The sequence below is a fragment of the Limanda limanda genome, chromosome 20 (assembly GCF_963576545.1).
Source record: "Limanda limanda chromosome 20, fLimLim1.1, whole genome shotgun sequence".
NCBI lineage: Eukaryota > Metazoa > Chordata > Actinopteri > Pleuronectiformes > Pleuronectidae > Limanda > Limanda limanda.
Window position 1 is genome coordinate 17,940,926 of NC_083655.1, and position 11,647 is coordinate 17,952,572.

An 11,647-nucleotide genomic window follows, 5' to 3' on the forward strand; every position below is an offset into this window, starting at 1 on the left:
TGATAAGAACCACGGGAGTGATATGAGATGCTGGAGCTGCTGTGTTACAGTAGGTTGGAAACAGCATATCATTTCATTTGGCCTGTGACTCACTGGCATCTGCTCAGTATCACCGACGGTCACCACTTCCATTGCTCCCTGCGTTAACCCAGCAATCCGTCCGTGTCTGTTTTCCATTGTGCCGTACATATGCAGCTCGTATGCACTGCACTGAAATGTGGTGCAGAGTCGCTGATGTCACCACTCCGGTTGCCAGTTGCGGTTTTGAGGTTGAGTGTTTCTGAGCTTGGTGAGCAGCGCTGCCCGCTGTGGGCTGCCTGCTGTGGGCTGCCTGCTGCCTGCTGCAGATGCCTCTCCCCAATTTCCCCATAAGTCTGGTCTAACATCTTGACTCTGTAGGTGGTGGGGGGGTTTATGTTGATAGCTCCCTGCTTCTCTAGTCAGTGAGCAATACCAACTACCCGGAAAACTCTGTCTTGAATTTCATGAACTCACAGAGCTGAAGTCGGAAAAGCAGAGTTTGAGCAATGTTGTTATCTGTAGCTTAAACATTTTGTATGCATGGGAACTATACTGAATGTCTGCTCAGCAAAATCTGTATCAGAATGGCTTTGAAATGCTTCTCTGTCTCCTGAGAGTGTGTTTGCATGTCCTCCCATGTGATTGGTTCAGATTTAATACATATATGCCATAACATTTAGGAAACTCATCAATTTCCTCACTCTCTATTGCTACAGCTTCTTTTTTCAGCCTCTGTCTGAAACAATTGGTTTTAGCTCTTGTCTCTGATAGAGCCTGCTGTCCCACTTTGTTGTGATTGGTCAACAAAGCTGTTGTGCTTTACCTGGCTTTGTTAGAGGGCGTGTCAGAATACTTACTGGGCGTTGATTATGCAAATATAGTATATACAAATATGAAACACTCAGACTTTCTGCTTATTTGTCAAAAAAGTCAAAGTTTGGTTTAATTCTATTTATATTCACTCATTTGGCAATGAGTGAACTGAAGGACAGCATTGAAGCTACAAGTACAGTACAGCAGGTGAGCTTGAAGTAAGTACTGAGTGCTAAATCCGATCAATAAGTCAAAGTGCAGGAGATCAGGTGAAGAAGCACAACCAAACGGTGGCACAATAAGTGCTAGTTAGGCATGTTAGGGAGTGAGAGGTGTTAGTGCTCTTGGAAGAGATGAGTCATCAAGAAGTAAAGAGGGACGCCCCTGCTTTGATAGCGTTGGGGAGCTTGTTGCACCATCTGGGAACCACAAACCAGAACAATCTGGACTCTGCTTTATGTGCAGGGGTGTGCAGAGATGCCTCGGAGGAAAACAGTTGCAGAGAAGGAGCATAAACCAGCAGGGCTTTCAAAGTTAAAGTAGATGGGTGCAGACCCAGATGTCGCTCTGTAGAATTTGTTTAACCAGTGGAGGTCGATGAACAGTAGACACATGGAAGACCAGATGCAGTGCCACATTGTGGACCATCTGATTTTTCTATTTGATCACATTCAAATATTTTTACAGTAGCCTTTATTGGAATAGCTCCTCTATTATATTTCCAACGTATCATGTGTCCCTATTTCATGGTCTCAGCTGTTTTCGTGGCCTTTTTCCATATTGTAAGGAATAAAATGAAAATACCGGGTTTATGTTATTATTTAGACCTATTTATATATTTAGACCTATTACCTTTTTCACATTTTAGAATATAAGTTCCAAATCACTGAAATTCCTTGAAAGAAAAAGATCACATTGACGCAACATCCCGAACGGTAGCTACAGAGGATGCCATATAATTATGTCCAATCACTGTAAATATGCTGCATTGTATGAGTTACCTCTGCTGTGAATTTCACATCAAAGGCTGCTGTGGAGAGAGGTTGCTACAGTAGCTTTAAATAGATCAGCAGGTAATGGGCTTTGGAAGGCTGTAATTGTAGCGAGTGAGGCCTCCTTTTAAAGCTTGGCATGGGCCAGACAGATTACCATCAGGGGTCTACGGTGCCACCTGGCAAAAACCACCCTCCCTTTGATTGGTCTAATTTACGGCCACAGGAGCTGGCTCACAGGCTTTTGTCTCAACAATCGTTTTTGGTTGCGCTCTAACAAATAACGGGTGATGATTTAACTTTCTTCTGAACAACAAAGAAAGAAAGAAACCTTGCCAAGCCTTTTGAAAGCAGCCGAGGTTGTGAAACCACTTTCAGATGTATTCTTTTTAACGTCACCTTCATGGCTTGCTTTCCAAGACAATGCCAAAGAATGGTTTTATGCAGCTTCTCGCCTGTCTGGCTGGTTTCAAAGGTTACTTTTTCTTACAGAAAGAATGTGCTAAACTTGGCTCAACTATAATAACTGCGCATTTGTGGGCCTTGTGGACCAAAATTGTCCATTTCCCATCAGAATCCCTCTGCAGACCCATAATTAGGATTATTTTAGGAACACCGAGAGTATCCAGTGGTCACTGCATCTTCAGCATCTATCTGGCAGAACCACAGGAGCTGTCCTGAACCCAAACAATTGCACCACAGTGTAACGTAAACACAAAACTGATTCTCTGTTACATTCCTCTATTCCTCAAATTAAATTGTGACTCAACAGCAGGAAACCATTGTCAACATTTGGGGCATTGTTGGGCAGTAATTGTGAACATGTGCTCCTTGTTTACTGCTCGGTAACACTGTTGTCTTTTGTCTGTAACAAAACGTCTGAAAATATAATTGAGCTGAACCTACCACAAGCTCAGAGAATAGACAGAGAAGGAGTGAGCTCACTACATTTTATCCCAACATTGGTTATCTAATCAACTCAGTGTCTTCCTCTGGAGAGTTTGTATTTGTCTAGGCTGTGGTCCCACAGCAACTGGTCAGCCACTAGCTGAAAGCAGAGTTTGGGAAAAAGCTGTAATATTCTTGGCAATTACAAACACTAAGGTACAGAATCTTCTCAAATGTGTTTTTTAAGCATTTTCCCACGTAACACAGCCGTGATCAAACCGATTCCAACGAAGCAAATCCCTAAACAGCTGGGTTTTGACAGGGTAAAGTGCCTACCGTAACACAGGACAGATGTGGACGGGGCCTGACTCTATGAGGTCTGAGCCTCCCCAGCAGTATCACACCACCCAGAGGCATCTGCTCAGGAGATCTGAGGGGCCGACTGTGGCTTTTTTTTTGTGTTCTGGTCCGGCTGTGGATTGTGGTTATTGTTATAAGGTAAGAGATCTGTGGGGAAGAGGGCACGCAGGCCACTCTCAACACATGGGGATCATGTAAAGCCCCCTCACCTCTGAACCGATGGTGTGAACAGCTGCCTAGTATTGATATAGAGATTCACTTTGATCCACCTTGATCCGCATTCAAGCAGACAACTGTGTTCATATCATGTCGGGGAGTTACTTTTGGAAATTGCATGCTGTGCGTTTACCTGTTTTTGTTATCTACCTGAATAAATGAAATATTCTCCCAGCAGGGCCGGATTAAGCCCCTAGTGGGCCATGGGGCAAAAAGTGACCTGTGGGCTGCTACTGAACCCCCACATGTTCTCTGACTAAAATAAAAACAGAAGAAATGTGAGTCAGATCTTTAGTAAATAGGGATGTCATACAGTTGTAAAAATACACATTCTGATTCTATTTTAAATAACATGGATAGAATCAGTTGTATGTCATGATAACGTATGAACTTATAAAGGTTGTAACAGCTTAAAGTGGCTATAATCAGTATATTTAAATCAATTAATCAAAGGACAAAAAAAAAAAAATTTGATAATGACAACGAGATCTTTTGTAGCGATGAACCTACTGAGAATTTTTGGTTTCTTCCATTGGTTTTATGGAGCTTTATTGTGACTTTCAGCTCTTTCCCTATGTCCGGACCACAAGTTTCCTGTTGTTGTTCACTCTCACCAATCACTTAAGCTGCTTTCAGACATGAATTCCTCCGTATTTTCTCTGGAGGAGGTGCATGTGTGAACACAAAGGTCTGCGGACTTTCCTCGCCTGGCCTCCTGCTATAATGTCCGTAGAAATCCAGGAGGTGTCCCCACAGCAGGGGAACCCCGCTGGATCGAGTGGGGGGGTTGATGACGCTTCTAACATGCGACAGACGCAAAAATATAAAAGAACCTCCTGCTGTTTTGTGTATGTGTGAAAGGCAAACAGCAAGAAAAGTCCTGAGCCAATTTTCAGGATTTTACCCGCAGGTCATGTCTGAAAACAGCTGCAGTGTTGTACCTGGCCTCAGTGGCACTGGCAGCTGATTCCTCTAATCGCATGTGTGAGACCCTGTGCTGCAAACGATTGTGAGGAATTACTAGTAAGCAAGTTAGCAGCAAAGTTAAACCCCTGTTTAAAGTAATCGATAAACCCATGGAGAAAAAATGCAGAACCTGAATCATGTCTTGTATTAATAAAACTGTATCTATTTACTCTATTATATCAATATTTGTGTTAAAAAACACCCTGTTAAAGATGAATTTAAAAGAGCACACCTAGAACATGAAAGCTGTTGTAAGTGGGGGGGCGCTTTATTGTTCTTAACAATGATCTTTATATCTACAGTGAGAAAGTGTAAAACATAGTTAAGAGAAAGCAGATTAAATGTTGTGACTGCATGTTACTCTGCAGGTGGAGAGAAAGTGTGATCTCATGAATTCAAGGTACTGTACCTCCAGGTTTTCTTTTATTTTCTCAAGAAATCCTACCAACAGAAATCCTGTCAGAGAGCGGCTGTCCTCACACGGTTTTGGGGGAAAAAGAGACTGCGTTGCACTGAGGAAGCAGTTTGCATCAATACAGTCCTTGCAGTTAATTGATTGTTTCAGTGGTACTCAGATATTTAGCCCAAGACTGCAAAAAACCCTGAGCCATCTGGCTGCAGACCTCATCAGCTTCTCCTCATTGCTTTGCTAAGATTTCACTTAATCTGGTTTAAGCTTCTTGTTTAAAAGCAGGGAAATAATTGGTGGGAGTGAAACCATTGAAGTAATGATACAGCCATTCTCTCCTCAGGCTAATTGGTAAATTAAATTAATCCGCTTTCCATTCGGCTGTAGCAAGTCTGACATTTTCTAAAGGAGCCTTCAAGGTCACTGGACCTATTTTTGAGACGACTTCTCAATTTCACTTCACGACCAAGCCTTTTGCTGACGGAATCGGAATGGGAATCAGAATCAGAATCAGAATCAGAATCTGAATCAGAATCAGAATCAGAATGTATTTATTGCCATGTAGGTTTACACCTACCTGGAATTTTCTATGGTATATAGGTGCATACAATGAACGTAAACCATAAAAACACAATGAGTACTACACATAAGAAAAAACAAAACAATATATAAAATTAAAAGATATAAAAGATATAAAAAATAAAGTAAAATGCAAAGATGCAAGTTGATCAACAATTTTGAGTTTTTGCTTATAGGCGAAACAGGATGGACGCATCAGATCAAACCTGTGACATCCAGAGGTCTGATGAAGCGCAGGGTACTTGCGTGCTGCTCCGTCTGTGACACGTCACATTGTTTGAATGCTTAAGTCTGTCCTCCATTATCGGAATTAGATAAGATATAGATGCTTGGTGCAGGCCAGGCATGAGGTGCCCGCCGGCAGGATATTTGACCTCTGTTTGGTATATGAGTCATGCAGATAAATGCTGTCATGCAGACATTGTGGCTAATTTGATATGTCCACATTGGGCCTGCTCATGCCAGAGATGACATCAGGACACACTGCGGAGGGGACGATACACGGGGGAAAGTCTGTGTGAGTGATGGCTGTCATCTTCTGTGCTGTCACCGACGAAATATCAGGGGTTTGCTGATCCAGTCCACATTAACCATCTGCAGCCATGGATCCCGAGTCCCACAGCAGAACCCGGCCCTTCTTCAATCATTATGTTTGATTAATTTCACCACACGCATCATCCTGATGACAGATCTGCTCGGAGCATGTGCACTGAGATGCATCATTCTGGAAAAAGCGCTTGCCAGACTTTGTGGACTACCCAGTGAATCACACTCTGTGTGTGTGTGTGTGTCCATTTTGTCATCCCTGTGTCTTGTTTGTACTTCTCCTTACTCTTCTAAGTGTCACTAGGTTGTTATACGGCAAAATGCACAATCCCAGTAACACACACACACACACTCACACACACACGGCCAGAGTAATACAGGCTGTCCGTAGTTTCTCATGGGGCCGGAGTGGAGTGCAGCAGACATGCAGCAGACAGCCCCTGTGAGCCAGACTTGGAAAAGAGAGGGAAGGAGGATGGAAGAGCGCCAGGGGAGAAAGTACAGGCTTATAGTGTAGACAGTGCAATGTTTCTAATCTGCAAAAAAGTTCACAGTATTGTGTAATTACCACACACGTCTATTATTTCAGGGTAAGTGGTGGATGCTATGAAGGGGGGACTGAAAACTGTCTCACATTATGACAAACACATTTTCTTGCGCAACTGTTCTGGTGTCTATCCGAGCAGAAAACAGATCTTTTTATTTTTTTTCAATGTAAGATTAAATTGGAATTCATTTTAAATGATAAAATGTGTTTTTGAGACTGTGTCTACATCCACACCACTACGTTTGAAAACAAGTCAACTTAGCTTTAGAGCCCCTAACCCTAAGTCCGAGGCAGAACGGAGATGTTTGGAAACAATCACGTACACACTCACCACCATTTGCAGATTTGCTATTTTCAGGTCAACAAAGCCTTCGCTGATTTGTCAGGCTCCTAATCACATGACCCCCCTTCCGGAAGTAAACAACCAGCATTAGCTTCGGCTACCGATGTAGAGTTGACATGTTGTGGATAATCAATTTCAAGCGTTGTTGACCCTTCTGTCTTTGCTAACAGCTGTTGTGCAGTTAAATTCTGCATCTCACGATACATCTGCTTACATGCGTAGGAGACGAGCTGTACACCATCACACACATGCCCAGTATACCATGCATGTTAATATGGACATGGATTAAAACTGACAAGGAGCCAAAATGCTTTTGCGGACAGATTGTTGTGGTGCCATGCACGTTTCAAATAAAAACATAGTTGTATGGATGTAGCCTGAGTCACATCATATAATCAGCAGAAAAAGCTGAACAGCTCATTATGAACCATTATCTTCCAAAGAAGTTGTTTATATTAGATAGTTTGTGTTCTCCCCTACTGCACAGCTAATTGGGCGAGTAGGAGTAGAGAGGCCTTCAGACATGGGAATGGTTACAATTAAATGCTGTAAATTTAGCCTTTTTACAAAGATATTTTAAGAGATTTATTTATTTATTTTGCATTAAGTACATCATTTAATTTCATCTCTGTTTCGGGGAGGATGCAGAAATCCAAGAGACAAATGGAAACATGGACAAACAATTTAAATGGAGCAGGCCCATGAGAGGTGAGGGAAAAACATGATCCACTGTTAGTGCTGGGTGGATGACGCAACTCCTACACTGACCAGTACCAGGCACCCATCTCTTCCCATCAACCCCCAGTTCTCCCTCTTCCTCCCCCTTCTTAGCCCATACACCCCAGCAGGGGGGTGATGAGATAACTCACATCTGGAGACACAAACAGGGGTCTCTCCGCTCAGCTTTTCAAAGCCCTGATAGGTAAGTGTGGCCATTCGGCAGCCATCTTCTCAACGGCCCCCTGGGGGAGGTTGTCTAGGGCTGAGGAGACCAGGACTCCTATGTAAACGAGTGAGGAGATAGCTGGGAACCAGGATATAAAATTGTTGAAAACTGCTGAAGGGAGAAAAATGATGCATTTTCAGTTTTTCTTTCCTCGAGTGTCCTTTATAGGTTTTTTGTACATGAAAAAGTTCTGCAAACATAAAAGTCCAAATTCCGCAGTGACGTAAGCTCCTCCTCCTCACGGTGAACAACTCCTCAGTATTCCAGCCCACACTTCTTCACCATTATGATGTTATATTATATTAAGATGACCTACACATCTAGCAGGTAGTCTGGCACGCCCCCTAACAAAGCCAGGAAAAGTGAGAGCAGAGATTCAGTTAATTTATTTGTGTGCGTGTTAAAATGCATAGTTTTCCCCGAAAGGTTATACTTAAAATCGTACGTTGCAAAAACGCAAATTGCTTGTTTTCATGTTTTTTTTAATTGCTAAATATCACATCCACAAATGCAAATTTCGGTTCCAAACCGTTCTTTTTCTGTTTTGAGAAAGAACTAACTGAACGCGGGGATGCCATAATGCTCTGCAGCTACGAGGCCGGCGCTTGTTGTGTTGTTGTCTTTGGTTTTCCTTTTTTGTCCCTCTCTCACTGTACCTCTGGGGATAATGTTGTTGTGGTTGACTGTTTCTACGTCTTTCTGTGTCCTACTTCTCCTGCACTGTACTGTGTTCAATTATGTAAAGAAAAATGTTTTCCATTGGGCTGTTTTAAAGCGGACGACTTGCTTATTAGGGGGAGGGTCGGGATACGTGTCGCACAACCGCCGTCCTTGGCCTTACTGACTTTTCCAATCGGGATTCTTTAAGTGGTTTTTCACTCTCTCATAACGTCTCTGAGTGGATTCAATAAGACGCTGGTGAGAGGACAAAAAGCCGTAACTTGAGTCAGCTGTAAATGTTACATTCTCCTTTTAAACTCTCATACGCTCAACATAAGTCTACTACACTCGGCCGCCGCTTATTCATTGTTCAGTGAGTGAGCAGAGGAGTAGACAAGAGGCAGAGAGGGAACATTGAAACTGACCACAACCACAGGATTGCAGAATGTCTGTAAAGTCTTTCCTACCAAAACTAAAGCGGAATTCCAAAATAGCCAAAGGTGATGTTTATCCAGCTAAAACCTGCAAACTTTTCACGCCGGTTGCCTTTTTACAAGCTCATGCAAAAGTTATGATTTTCTCTCATGTGCATGCCACGGAGTCTCCGTTATCACTCACTCTCACACTTCAGCGTGCAAACCAACGCAAGCAATGACATCCGCCCTTCCCTGAAGACATTAGCAGAGTGATTCGCTCTGTGGGGGCCAACAGGCGTGTGAGATGGATGAGCGACAAAGGTTGATAGGGACGCACACACACACATACACACACACACACACATAACCACACACACACAAGGAATACACGTGGTTGGGATTCCTCAGCATGTTCCCTTCCTCTTTTGACATGTTGGTCAGGGATAAGGAACTCTCTTCCTCCACCCTGAGGACTCACAGCGGCCACTGTTAGCTTTTCAACCAAACCCTTCCAGTGACTAATTACAGTGTCAGTCTATCTGCACTGGTTCCTACACCCAGCTGTTCCACAAACTCCCTGGCCGAAGATCCAAAGAAAACTTTAAGGCTCTTATATACTTCTACGTATCCGTTTCTCGGAGAGGTCTCAGCGGGGGACAAAGAGTCTTTTTGATTTTTACTTCTCCGACGACTATCCGTCTAAAAACAATTCCCCGCCAAACCCATAGGTGGCGCAACGGAAGACAAGCTCAGAGAAGCCTACCCCATTTGGGAAGAAGAAGTCCACGTGTCTCTGTTTACATGTTAGCCTGCGTCCCACACACTGAACCATGGCAACTAACAGAACTAAATAAAGTGACACCCAGCGTGTCAAGATGCTGATGTAATCGTTTCTTAGCGCAGCGGTTCCCCGGTCTTGTTTCCGAACTGTGTTGCTGATTCCACAGCTTGAATCTACTTGAGGCTACATGTAGCTAGAAGCTACACGGAGCTAGCTCCCCCCCCAGCTTCCACACACAGTCAGCAGGGACTCCCGGCACTAACAACTACTATCCAGTGTTTGCTTCTAACCTGACGGTATTATAGAAACAGTGTCATGATAGAAGTGGAATTAAAGTCGTGACGGCGGGGTTATGCACTGTTACCACCGCAGTTAGCATGGTGGCTAGCCCGCTAGCCTAGCCTGCTAGCGCCGTTTTGAAAGCTCGTTATAACCGTATGTGACCGTGCACACATGCCCTCAGTGCTCTAACGAGCCACCGTCAGCCAGACAACTCCGCTGGCTTAACACACACGTCACATTAATCGTAGAATCATAGTTGTGTTCGTGTTTGTTGCAGGAAGTAAACAGGAAGTTTGAGGTCCGGAAATACGGAAATGACGTCATACGGAAATTATGTCTTTCGCGGACCAATCACAGCCAAGAGCGGTCCGTCGGGTCTCCAACATGAAGACGGATAGTTAGAAAAATCAGACGTGTACGAAAAGCTGTCGGAGGCGCTCGGAGAGGGCGTTTCACGACGGATAGGGCGGTCTTATCTGTCCGTAATAGAAAAAACGGAGAGGCATAAATTGGCCTTTACTCTTCCTGGATCAGGAGCTAAGAAACTCACTTCTTGCTTTATTTTAATGGATGTGTGCTGTAGAAGTGCAGTCGGACCCGACGGCATGAAAAGCGCTTTTGATAATGTTACATAAGTCCCACTGCACTTTGAAAAAATGCTTACCTGTGTGTCCTGCTGCAACTGATACCACTTGGACGGCATCCTTGGCAAGTGTTGCCTGATCTGAAATCTGAGGGAAGCTGAGCCAAAGAGAGAAAACTCGAGTTAAGGACAGAGACATAGGCAGAAACACGAGGAGTTGCAGAGGGGCAAGAGAGAGAGAGGTGTGTCGTGAGTGTGTCAAAATAAATCCCTGAACATTAAATCACTTTGGGGCGAAGGAAATATGACACAGTGTTGTTTCTGCTGAGCTCCGGTGCAAGTGCTCCAGAGAGGTAAGAGACTGAGCGTCGGAGTTGAGCCAAAGGACTGAAAGTGTTTGTTGTTTTTCAGCGTGCTGCTCCAGAGTGGAATCTAACCTCTCTGTGCTGTTTTCTTCTGCGCGATGGTGGAGGTCTGCGGCAAGGAGTCGGGCACGGATTGAGCTGGAGAGGCTCCATCCACAACTCTCAAGGGCCCGTCCCAGCCTCATTATTTTCTGCCGCGGCGCTGCATGTTGTGGGACGGAGGTGGGGACGGTATCATCTGTGTCAGATTTATAATTCATGCGTTTTGGCTGACTGCTAGTCTCCAGCAGTTTGAGTGCATGTAAACAATGTGACGGGGGACAGGAGGAAAAACCAGGGGGGAATAAATCTGGATGAGCAGCGAGCCCCGCCCCGATTGGGCCTGCTTCCAATCAGCAACATGTAGCTACCGACGTTGCTCCACAAGTTCCGCCGACTTCCAGCAACTCATTTATTAGCATTATCAGCGACTGCCCAGTTCACTGCGAGTCCATTGACGCAGAGTGAAGGCAGCGAGCAGGGTCAATCACAGTGCATCACACTGGATCATTCTCCCAGAGTTCACTCGGAGCCAGAAGACCGAGGCTCATGCATACAGATGGAGCTGTGTGGTGAACCGCTGCCCAAACTTCTCTCGCCTCAAGGTGAACTCACTCACTTTTTTTAAGCTACATGCGGTATAATCTATGCACACACTAACTGAGCAACATGAGATCTGTATTAAAATATGCCTTGTCAGCTCTACAGTAAAATGCAGAGGCACTTCAGCCACCGCCCCCCCCCCACCCCACGCTCACTTTGATAAACATGATATATTAAACAGAACCTGCAGTGCCACAGGTCATTAATTGAACAAATTAACAATTAGCACGTGGGGCCAAGTCAACATACTTGACACAGCCAGTTTAATATAAATGACTCTTTACGCATTAAG